The sequence below is a fragment of the Drosophila sulfurigaster genome, chromosome 2R (assembly GCF_023558435.1).
Source record: "Drosophila sulfurigaster albostrigata strain 15112-1811.04 chromosome 2R, ASM2355843v2, whole genome shotgun sequence".
Classification (NCBI taxonomy): Eukaryota; Metazoa; Arthropoda; class Insecta; order Diptera; family Drosophilidae; genus Drosophila; species Drosophila sulfurigaster.
Genome location: NC_084882.1, coordinates 10870871 through 10883954, shown reverse-complemented (window position 1 = coordinate 10883954; position 13084 = coordinate 10870871). Strand labels below are relative to the sequence as shown.

The 13084-nt window shown below is 35.7% G+C and overlaps 1 long non-coding RNA gene across 1 annotated transcript; it reads left to right on the top strand.

Moving 5' to 3' along the window:
* The first annotated feature begins 10593 nt into the window (after positions 1–10593).
* LOC133838856 (uncharacterized) lies at positions 10594–11394 on the top strand. Its single transcript, XR_009894009.1, has 2 exons — positions 10594–11263; positions 11347–11394. It is a non-coding gene; the product is annotated as an uncharacterized LOC133838856 (long non-coding RNA).
* Positions 11395–13084: the final 1690 nt, after the last annotated feature.

Sequence of the window (13084 nt, the reverse complement as noted above, 5' to 3'; positions counted from 1 at the left end):
TGTCGTTTTGTACTATACAGCTGTGTGCACATTTTAGTAAGTATTATTATTTTCTTTTATGTTTAAAAAAAAATTTAATTTTTTTTATGGTTGAGCATGATAAAAATACTGTCAAGTGAATTTAAACGTATTTGCATGTTTATTACGTACTTTTGATGCATCGAATAAAGAATTCGGACCATTTTTAGCGTTTCTTGCATCTTACAGAGTGCAGGCGATTCATCAGATTGATCGATACAATCAATTTTTTTATTGCACATTTGAGATTTAGCGATAGGCACTCCGTTTGCACAGTAGAAAACTCGAGGACGGCTAGTTATGGGATTTTTGCAATTAACATGTAACTCATCCTCGCCAAAAGAACACTCTTTTGTTCCATTACACACTGCACTATATCTAAGGCACTTTTTATCAAAGGGGCACTCAAAATCACAGTCCCCATTGCATAATAGGATAACAAACAGAATCACTAAATTTACAAGGATTATGCGATTAATCATAATTTCAAAAGTCTTCACTGAGCTCACAATTCAGACTGTGTTACAAATGCTCTCGGCGGTCGATTTATACTTCCTATTAAGGTGAAAACTTCTTGAGTGAACACACGTGTTCATTCTCAATTTGTATGCTGATAAGCTATAATTACAAAACTATGAATATTATTATCGCAAATAGTTTTAAAGAGAAATTCCAGATACTATTATGTAAACCATATGTTATGAATTTTGAATAGTTTGACTGAATTTACAACATTTTAAAGATGAACAAATTTTTTAAAAACGGCTTACGGCAAAGCACTTAAGATTTTATTATATAAAGCGATAACTAAATTATATATGACAAATAAGGGTCTGGTAAATTTTATCAAATATTGGTATTTGTATATCCTCAACCCAAAGTAGGGTAGAAGGGTATTATAACTTTTTGTTATATCTCTGACCTTATATAGTATATATATTCTTGATCAGCGTAAACAGTCGAGACGATCTAGTCATATCTGTCTGCCCGTCCGTCTGTATGAATATACATATGTATGAGATATAATTAGTTTGACAGTAATTTTTATATTTGCACGGAGATCAAGTTTGTTTCAATCTTTTGCCAAGACCTCAAATTGACAAAAATCAAATAACAAGTGTAATTTTAAAGATAGAGACGATATTTTTGGTATCTTCAATAATATCTATAGTCATCATGATTTCTTTATATCTCACAATGAACATTTAGGTCTGATTAAAGTTGAAAGTTAATGCTGCTATTGAATAACAAGTTTCCAGCTGTAAGATTTTCTGTAGATTCTGGTGAAATTGTAGATGTTAAAAACGAGAGGTAATGCGAATCATGTAAATTATTGCAAGCTTTTATGGCACGAGACAGATGTAAGATCGAAGGAAAAGCAATATGCCAAACAGAAGATAACAATTCAAAAGGCAATGCCTACTCTTGGGCGTATGAATGCGAATAAAACGGATTAACGAAAATAAAAACTGAAGTGAAATATTGTCAGACCAGAGCACCGGAGATTCAGCGCAGAATTGAAGCTCGGACGGTTGCAACGACCAATGAGCGACCGTTCTTAGCACTTGGCAACCATAAAAACGTGCAAAATGAATCATTATAAATAACAATAAACGAGACGTAAGCCATATTTTAGGCATAATAGCTAATAAAACACACTGAAAACTGGCTAACAGAGCCGTCGACCAGTTGGCCCCTGTACTCGTAATCATGCAAGCATAACACACTGCCCACGTCCATATCCGACTAAATTTCAAATGATAAAGGAATGCCGCAAAAAGGTTCCGTGGCTAACAATAAACTGAATCCACAAAACAACCAAAAGCTGCAGATAAATAAAAACATGATGGAAATTGTCTTCTCCGAAAGTTGAAGAATGAATACCCTTTTAAAGAACCTGAAAAGTGATGAGCCAAATACATAAGGCTCTTCTGGATTTTAACAATAACTGAAAAGTAAGTAGAGAATGGTTCATTCACTCAGTGAATACTGCTATGAAATAAATATAAATTAAAAAAAAAATAATGACAAATATTTTAGAAGTCATTTCGAAGCATTAGAGTTACTCAGTCAGACAACTTTTTAGGATTGTACTAAACCTAATGATAAATAAAAAAAATATATATTAGATTCACTTTAAGTTAAAGTTATGTACATATATATGTATAAAGTGCTGAGAAAAAAAAGAATCTGTTATTCCAAATTCACGAAATTTTCAATTTTCTTTCACGATTGTATTTCAAGATCAGATGAATAAAAAAATATATATTAATACACTTAATACACTTGAATGTTAACATGTAGTTGGGAAGAAATAATTGAAAAATCTTAAAAAAAGAAGATTCGAGTTACCCAATTAATTCCTTGATTCAAAGTACTCCGTGGAAGGGAAACAGAAAATCAAGAGCAAACACGAAACAAACAGTAAACTCGACCACGCCTTGACATTCAAACAGTGCCAAGTGAAAAGGCCTCGAAAACAAACGCCCACGATTGCTTTTGGTGTTCATTCAGGCGACGAACTCTGCGTCTTTTACCTTCCGGATGGTCACGTGGTCTTGGCCAGGATGCAATGTGTCTGACCGACACAGGCTGGACAGAGATCTGGTGAGCAAAAGGAACTGCTCCAGGGGTGAGTGGCGACTGTTGCTGGTATATTTCACGCTCGAATGTCTTTGGGGTCACACAAATCCGATTTACATGCAAATAAATAAAATTCATGTCGAACTTCGAGTTGCCGACAATAAATTTTTGAGTGCGCTTCAGCAGCTACTCTGTCTCGGTCTCAAAAAAAAAAGAGAAGAAGTGCAGACAAAGAGTAAGAAAAGTGTACACTCGAGGGCTTTTCCTTTTCTCTTCTCGAGCCGAATCAGTTTTTACATCAATTCTCAGCTTTCTCTGTCTCCGAGCAACAACACACAACTACGCTCTGTGAAATTGTATTTTTAATGAATCAAATGTGATCTGCCGATTTTCCACTTGCCTGCTCAAGGCCTCACAAATGTACACACATAAATATGAATATAAACGTGAATGAACGTACATATTTTACTACGACTACATATTTTTAATGTGCGTTAAAAAATAAGTGGCTTCAACTTACAATGCGATGACTTAAAGGTTTCGCATGCCCAAGTCTTCTTTTGTGGATAGTAAATCCAAAATGTATTAAACATATCATTCTATTTTTAATATAAATAAAAACATACATTTGATTTATATTTTAAATATTTTATCACATAAACATTGGTTATATATTTTATAAATGAAAATATATTTATGTTGTTCAATATTCTATAAGATATGTTTGGAATTTAAAACATCAGAAATTTGCGTATACTAAATTCGTTCATTGCTGAATATGCGTACGAAGTCTCAGCTCCATAAAAGAAAGCTAAAGATTGCGAATCATTTCAATAAACACAACAAATTCCTTGGGAATGCTGTGTCTCAAATTTATGCGCTTAATTTGTTGGTAATAAAATGCGCAGCCGTTACGGGAAAAATATGAGAATTAAAAAATATATAAAGCAGACAGAATACTAAACTATGGCAACTAAAACAAAGAGGGTGAAATAACTTTGCGGCGATATAAGAAATTATTATTTTTTATTATTTTAAGATTGTTTGAAGAGCAGAAGAGGAGCAGCAGAGAGAATGGCAGCCAGTTGACATTGTTGCTGCTATATGCATCTCTTTCTATGAGTATCTGAGAGTGTGTGTATGTGTGTGTGTATGTGCTGTGATGAGAATGTAAATTACCCGGAAAATGCGACATATACAGGTACAACAACCACAACAACAACAACAAGACGAAGAACAGCAGTGGCAGCAATAAGGGGCAAACACATCACATCAGCCACAAGGACAACTAGCAGCGAGTGGGAAGCGGGTTCTGGTTGTTGCCACAAATGGCTGCCACTGTCAACTAAAGTGTAAAAAAATGGCAGCTTTAGCGTTGAAAGCACCGGAAGCAGCAGCCCATACTGCCACGTTGATGGCGAGGGAGAAGTCGTCGAGGTCGAGGTCTCTGTCCTCAGTCGATGCTGCGCTGACTGCTGACTGAGAACAACAATGTAGCATAATGGCGGTTACATTGAGTGCCTACATAAGTCCTTTTAATTTGAATATTTTACGCTCACAACTTGGGGGTCTTACCTGTGTGTTTGTATGTGCGTGTGTGATTTAAGACGCCATTGCAACGGCGAAAAAAGTGTCGCCAGAATTGAGCCTAAAATGTCTGCCACAATAAGACAGACAAGAAATGTTGAAATCGTGAGCACGTGTTGCAATTGTCAAGTGTCTGAGCTGCGACAACTAAAATGTGAACCGAGGCTAATAGCGTGTTCTATATGTATGCATGTGTGTGTGTGTGTGTGTGTGTGTGTGTGTGTGTGTGTGAGTGAGCATGCGGCACAGCGGCAACCGGAAACGGAAATGGCGGCAATGCGCTTGGAGTGAGATTCTTGTAATCACCAAAATGAAAAATTGAAGTTATCGCGGTGTCGTTAATGTCCTGATGCCCTCACTCCATCCTGGTTTATGCTCTTTGCTGTTGCCTTACGTGTGAGCTGCGCATTTGTGCGATTCGCTATCGCACAATCTCTGTCTTGGTTTGTGACCCTCATTTGACGCTTTAACCTGGAGTTGCCAACCAAATGTTGGCAGGCGTCGAGCGGATGATATTAAGGCAACAAAGTTAAATTTATATGATCAAGTATCTTTACAATTTAAATTGCATAAACAATTTGCTGAATATAAAAATTAATGAGAATAATTTGAACGTCGATTGGCAACAGAGAACTGAAGAAATCTTTGCTAGCTTTAAAGTTGAGCCAACCTAAATCAATATAATGTACACACATTTGCACAAAGCATTTAATAAGTATAATAATGTGTGTTTTTTGTTACCAGGTTATGTGGACTTAGAGGCAACAAATGCTTTTGTGGGATAAATAAATTGCCAGGAATCTATGATATCAGCAGCTGCACATGAAATCAAAGTCGAATGGTTGCCACGACGACTTTATTGTGAGTGCTGTCAATTGGTTTGTGTGAAATGGCAAAAATAACAAGCTCGCCCTCATGTGTGTATGTGTTAGTGTTTGTGCGTGTGTGTGTGAGTGTGTGCGTACGCTTTTTACATATCAAGATCCAATAAGGCAAACAAAACCACCCGCCGTCACTCCGACGATAGATAAACAATGCAAAACGTGGCGAGACTTTGAAAGACATTGGGTCGGGAGAGAAGACGAATGCCACGCAACCAATAAACGTGTTCATCATACGCCACGTAAACCGGATATAATAATAAAAAGAGCGATGCTGAAGAAAAACATTAAAAAAGTCAAACAGGCAAACAAACGTTGACGGCAACCTTGACGTCAACTTTTCCTTCGTCTCGTCTTGACTTTCTTTCTATTTTTTCCATTTCATCTTGTTTCTGTTGTTGCTTTTGGCTGTTTGTTTTCGGCTGCCACTGCAAATTGAACATGTAAAGTGTAATAAAACGTGTCGCGAAAAGTCTTCAGACGTCGAGAGTATTTCATTACCTGAAATTGTTCTATGGCAGGAAAATAATAAACTTTATGTGCGACAGTTGATTTTCCAAAGGCATTTGAAAATAAAATTTATTAATTTGGCAATCCAGCCAATCTAATCACAGGATGCACTCTGCATTTTATGAAAATAAATGAATAAATACTATGTAATAATATCGATTTACCAATTACCATAATTGGCTATGAGTATTAAGTAGGAGTAAGTTAATTATTGACTAATGAAATTGTGTTAAAATATCAATAATCTCAATTGAACTGTATTTGATTTTAAACAAGAGATAATTGACAGTATTATTTTAATTAGAAATTCAGTGATATAAATATAAATATAATGAATTAGTCGACGGCTTATATATTTCCACATTTTAGTTGGGAACGGAGATTATTCTATATTAAGCATTTGCTGGCTGTAATTTGAAATTCTTTTCAAAAAGATCAAATAAAATTGTAAAATTAGTAAGATCTTGTGGTTTGAGTTTTGTGTTCTTAAGACAGAATCTAGCTGAGGAATGGACAGTGTAAATTTCAGTTTAAGTGAGTTTACATTTCGCAAACTTAACGGATTAACACAAAACTTGAAGGCATTTCTCACATTCTCATTAGGAGACAGACGCACTCACACAACCCACACAAGCGCTGTCCGAAGTCTCAAGCTTTCTCTTGTATCTTTTGTGTGTCTGTGTGTGTGTGTATGTGTGTGAGAGTGTCTGTGTTTACATTTGCGAAGCGTGGGCAGCAGAAGAGTGAAAACATTTCTGCTCTTTCGAGTTGCCTAGTAGCAATGCCTTTGGCTCCAAGACGTTTTAAATTGTATCCTTTTGGAAATTTACACCGAGAAGTGGTGGCGGAGACGGCAAACAAAGCGACGAACATGAGAGAAGAGTGCCAGAATAAGAGAACTAGAAAGAACGCTACACAATTTCCGTTTTAACTGCGCGTTTTCAAGTGTTTTTCGTATACACGGCGTATACGCAATTTAGCCTAGCCTCCGGCACATCTTTAATGACAGTCCTGCCTGAGAGTGCCTCTGTTTGTTTTCCTTCTTATATCCGTTGTTCTCTCTCTCTCTCTCTTTCCTTTCTATCACTTATGCACGCTCATTTGGCCTTTAAATACATTTCGTGGATGTAACTAAACGCCACTGATTAATTTTCCATGGTGCTTGCACCGTGCGCCTTTACTTCACAAGTTTCTTTACCGCTTACTTTGCTATATATAAATTTGCTCAGCGTGCAAAAACAAAAAGAAATGAGAGAAACTTGGAGATTTGTTAGTTGCAATTTGTTTTACTTTTTTCCCCTCTTTTAACATAAATTGTACCCTTTGTTTAATTAAAGAAAACATACAAGAATAGAGAGAATGAGAGAGAAAACGAAAAATAAATAAAAAGTTCGTATTAATAAAGTATTTTCATTTGTTTCTATTTTTAAAGTGTTCCGTTCAATACTGGTAGAAATTGGAGTTAATCTTATAATTTAAAATTCAGAATACAGATGGAGGGGAAAGGCGAATGTTTTTTATCCTATCAAAACTCATAGATGGAACATCAAATGCTTAGCATTGACAGACTACAACGAGAAGTGAGCATTCGATGCAAACCGGAAGCAACAGAGGCAACATTGACCGTAGAAAGACAAGCATGAAAAGTCGTTGGACAGCGATTTATTGATGTGCAAATACGAGAATGAGTCTTGAATTTCCAATTGCCACTATCGTCAGTTGGGTGTGGTCACACAATCACACAATGAAGTAACATATGCACAGATGCATAAAACAAAACGAAGACAAGTGCAATATACTATTTGATCATTGAAAAAATTATCATACATTTTTATTGATTTTATGTGATTATATTTCAATAGCATCTTTATTACAAAAAGCTGTAATAGTTTGTTTGCAAACTAGAAACAAATTTGTATGTGAACAACAATCAAATCTAATTTGATTTTACTACATTTTTTTCGTGGTCTCTAATGAAATGTTTGTTAAGTTTGTTGACATTAGTTGATAATTAAATTTCAAATTTCACGTGTGCCTTAATGACCCTTTGAAATGTAAATATAATTTTAAAACTTTTTTTTTTGCATTTGCTTTCCTTTAGTGTTTTGGGAGTTTGCATTTGAAATTTCGTTTTTGTGCTTGCAAATATTAAAACATAATGGGATTTAATGTTTAAAATACTCATTCATTTATTGTATGAGAGAATTCACACATCACTTAACAAAATTTTGTCGCAACAAACTTTTGTTTTTGTAAAATTCCACCCGACTTCATTTCCCATCTTAAATTTCATATGAAATTAAACAATTTCCTGAGCTCTTTTGGTAAATTTTCGGCAAATTAATCGGATTGCCACATTGTTTGGAAGAAGTGTTCCTTCGGTGTGTGCAACTTCCCCAAGTTCCCACACAAGCACATGAATAATGCAGTCACTCAGGCAAGTTTCCTTTCCCTCGAAAAAAAATATATATAAAAAGAAAGAAAGAGAAAAACAGAACTCACATTCTTGTATGCGGATGCTTAAGGAAGTTAATGACTCGCGTGAAAATCAATTTTATATTTTATGAGTCGACTTCCCCCGTTGCAAAATTTTCGTACATAAAAGCCGAAAAATGGCATTGAGGAGCAAGTGAAAGCGAAGTCTTTGCTAACTGCTTAACAGCCTGTTGTTCTCTTCTGTGGTTGTCTTTTCACAATACCCTAGAGTTGGCTTTCCAAACGGTATCTCCGGCTAATAATAAATCAGTTGTAATTACCAAATATTAGGCTAAATCATTAGACATCTAATTAGAGAAAGAAAGAGATTTTGCTAAATTAAAAAACTGCTTTTAGGTTTCATGTAATGAATATCTTACAAAAGGGACTTTGCTCAGTTTATTACGTGCAATGCTTCTTTTAAGGGCGCTGCAGGCTCATGTGTCTCAGTTTGTGGGCCATATAAATGCAAATGGCTTATGAAAATAATTTGTCGGTAAATTATAAATTTATGGTAAATTGCATATTGAGGGATTTTTCATTTTGCAGCCATCTGCCTTTGCCTCTGCCTCTGCCTCTGCCATTGCCGCTTCCATTACCTCTTAGAGGCCATTCCATTGTTGTTTGCAATAAAGACTGCGACTGCCTCACTTACCTGGCTCTCCTTGCCCGATGGCAGATGTACAATTTTATTTGTTATCAGCTTGATAGCGTTAAATGGAAATTTTTCTTTTAAATAATTGCGTGTTTAAGGTGAGTTCTCTCATGTGCCGGAAATGATTACCGTCGAAAGTAGGCGACGCTGAGTACTATGAATTCCAAGAGGTGTGAATAAATATGTATGTGTGTGTGTATGGTATATCCAGGATTGTAATAAGCATGTGCGAGCTCCAAAGGCTTAAGTGCCAATCTCGCCCCATTCCACAATTGCCGAAACACCTGCGGCGTTTTAATGTGAGTGCCTGTGGTTCCGGTGTGATTGTAATTCACTGAAAATGTTCAACAATTTTAATGAATGCTTTTTGACAGCCCCTAGCAACGGTGAAATGGGAAATGCATTTATGGTGGGTGACGACATTCGAAAAGCGACTAAAAGGTTCGATAATTTCGATATGAAAACCACAAATTGGAGCCATTGAAGTACATATTTACATTGATTTCGTGGCATGAAAAATAGTTAATATTCCCGCAATGCAACAATGAGCAATTGAAATTCGTCTATTAACTTATGATGGTAAGAATATCTAAAGCCACAAAATAATAAATGTTTTATTATTCAGAAAACCGTATTATAAAAATATACAAAATACTGAAAGCTATATATGGTATATTGTTATAGTACATTCAAAATATACCATATCTTAAAAAAATATCTGATTGACTGCCAAAGCAGCTTAGACCCGATTTTTGCAAAAATGTATTTCTTAAATAACTTCAAAACTTTTTATCTGATCGCAACAATTCATTCAGTAATCATAAGTACTGCCGTTGTTGTTCTAAATTAACAAGTTGCAGGGGTGAGCATTTTTAGTTAATTTGCAGAATTTAAATGTTATGGTGGTATCCAAATTTGCGACGCGACAGCATTTGTTATGTTTGCACGTAGATCAAGTTTTTTTTTTATTTAATTTTTTACACGCCCACTTCTGCCCCCGCAAATCAAAAAAATCGAATAACAAACTTAATTTTAAAGCTAAGGTTGTGAATTTTGGTATATATAATATTAACTATAGTAGTTATGATTCCTGAAAATTTGGTGATTAGATAAAAATTGTCGAAGTTATTAAAGAAATACTTTTGTATGGGCAAAAACTCCTACTTACTAGGGGTCTGAGTTTTTTTTGGCTGACAATCTGGTATATTGTGCCGTCCATGGTATATTTTGAATGCGGTACTATATCGATATACCGCATATACCATTTAATATATTTTTAGTATATTTGCAGTACATTCGGTATATTATGAGAATGATACCGCAAAATATATTGCTTTTAATCTAATTGGGTAGCGGGTATCTCACATTCCAGAACACTCGACTGTAGCTTTCTTACTTGTTTTATTTGTGTGGCACGTTGGCTTACTAGGTGGCAAAAGACCCACCCCACTTTTCCTGAGCTGTAGTCGACGATGTAGGCAGATTACGCCTCCAGTTTGCTGCCCACTTAACGTTTTTGTCACAAAGGGTAAAAGATATACTTGACTGACAGCCGAAGCAGCTTAGATACGATTTTTGCCGAACAAATGTATTTCTTAAATAACTTTCACAGGAATCATAAGTACTGCAGTTATTTATTCTAAACATAACAAGTGCAGTCGCAAAACAAATATATTTCTATCTCTTTAGTCTCTGAGATATAGGACTTCAAAAGGGCGGACGGAAAGACAGACAGACGGACGGATTGGTATATAGTCTCGGCTTTTGACACTGATTAAGAGTATATGTATATTCTTAATGCCTCTTTCTGCCTTTTAGATTCATTTCTTCCGGCACTATAGCGAGTATAAAACTCATCTATTAATATGTGAAACCATAAATTAATATAAAAGCTTTATTATTTTCAAAATTAAAAACTTTATAGGCTCTGTGTTTCATGTTATGTTTTATTTTCTAAAAGTTGTATTAGTTGTATGATTAAAATTTAAAATATGAGACCCGCAGACCATCTCAAGTTATTTCTTCTCAATGTGATTGGTATTGGAACTCTCGTCATATTAAGAAATCTTTTGTTCAGCAGAAGTGATATATAAAAGCATTCAACTCTCTCCGTCTATATTGTGAATAAGAGATCAATAGAGACCACCGATGGATACGAGTCAATCGCAATTGCAGTCATGCCCTCAAATGCTTTCGTATGCAGTGAACTGGCAATGAACTGTGCCAGGAGCCAAGCCAATTCACCAGAATGTTTGCACATTGGGCAGTCAGGTATTCAGTCAGTCAGGCAGTCAGCCAGCCAGCCAGTCAGTCAGCTGGTGCTCTAAACGACAAGGAAAAAGCTGAGAAACGAGAACAATGAGCTGCAGTCTGATTTATCCAATACATGCAGCTCCCTTTAACTTTTGTTTTGTTGCCAAAGTTCTGCGTAATTTTCCATGCTGTTTACAAAATGAACGAAGCAAGAAGCAAACAAACAAATTGCCAACGAAAACTTTGTACGTTTTTCTCGTTTCGGGTTGCAAAAAAATGTGGAAATGCAATTTTGTGCAAGGTACGAGTACGAGCGAAGATGCTAGTGAACTTGACTTGAAATGTTTTCTATTTATTCTATTATTTCTGTTTTCTTCTTCATAGTGGAAGTATTCCTCTACTGGTCATTAAATTACATTTAAACTTTCTTTATTTCACCTTTTTTTTTTGCTCTTGCGCCATTTAAACTGTCTATCGAGTGATGCTGCTTTGCACTTTTTCCCCTTCGTTAGCCATTTATATTGTTATTCTGTATGCCATTCACGATTCAAACAATATTCCTGCCAGCGCTTTGAATAGCTTAAATTGGGTGTTGCAAGCACATACTTATCGTAAGTGCAACAGACCAATTCGATTTCTTTAAATTACTTTACTGCCAATGCGTGTTTTTTCTCTTTCTTCAATGTCAATGACTTCACATAATGTTTTGTTACATTTCAAATTACTGAGCATTTAGACAATTTTCAAGAAGGCGTGAAATATATATAATCTAAATTTTCATTCATATTTATTATTAAATATTGTTATAGATATAAATTTTAAATTAGAAAGAAATAAATACCCAGTAAAAATGAAGCACAGACGCAACTTGATAATTTCGTTGATTGGGAAATTTGAAGCTCCATCAAAATGTGAAACCTGAAACATTGCCAATCAATTCGCAAAATCCATCATCTCCTAAGCATGAGACCGCCGCTAGACGCACAAATAAGAAAGTAAAGTATTCTAAAGTTTTTTGCAATAAACTTCGCATGCCACAACTTTAGAAACCAACAATATCCTAATATCTAAGGGGAAAGTTTGTAACTTGCAAAGCTTTGTTTTTACCATGGTTACGAGTAGTTTGAGCAAGTCTTAAATTGCAAGCGTACAATCTACTTTAAGAAGCATTGCCAAATAATTAATAATATTTTATGCACTTCATTGAGAAAATCACAAAAAAAAAAATGCGGGTTGTGGATAAATTACAGCTCGATGTCTCAATGATTCTCATTATCTATCGCTATTAGATTAGATATTCATGGCAAAGATTCCCGCATAAATCATTTATTAATTGTAGCTTTATTTGGTGAGCATTCGAAGGACACGCGACTCAATTCAATCCCATTCACCTTCCCACAAATCCTTTACACATTTTTTCCGCGCTGCTCACTAATTTTTTTGATGGTCGTCACTTTGCGTTGGCGTTGATTACATGACAGGACGACGACTAAGGACTAAGGACTAAAGCGGCGGCTGTGATGTCGGTTGGCCTTCATTAAGAACATTTGCAGAAATCATTTCCAGCGAAAGGAAAATAAGAGAACGCGAGCGAAATCTGCTCGTTTGAAGGAATATGCAAGCTGCTTTCATGCCAGCTGCACAGCTCAAAGTAAAATTCATTGGAACGTTAAATTTAAATTAACATACTTAATTTTGAAAGAGCAAGCACACACACCCCAAGAGAAAGGAAGGGAAGACTGAAATGAATTGCGACAATTGATTTTCAAGTAATTAGCACATTTCAAGTCGACGCTCATTTGGCCAACGGCTGTTGCCTCTATTTGGCATCGTGGATGCCAATTTCAGGCGCTGGCAACATTTGTCAGGAAGTGCGTTAAATTTTACGGAAATTGGCGTTAATGAAAATGCCAAAAAGCAAATAGTTTCAATTACCGAGCATTTGCCCGACAGACGTGGGCCATCGTCTTGTGTGCGTAATGTGGCGTATACGTGATATTTGTTTATTGGAGAAATACAGCAGCAACAGCAGCAGCAACAGCTGCTCAGCTAATACGACGAGCACAATCTATACAGTAGTGTAGTAAAGTACTTGCACACAAGTGTTTACGATTACTTGCTG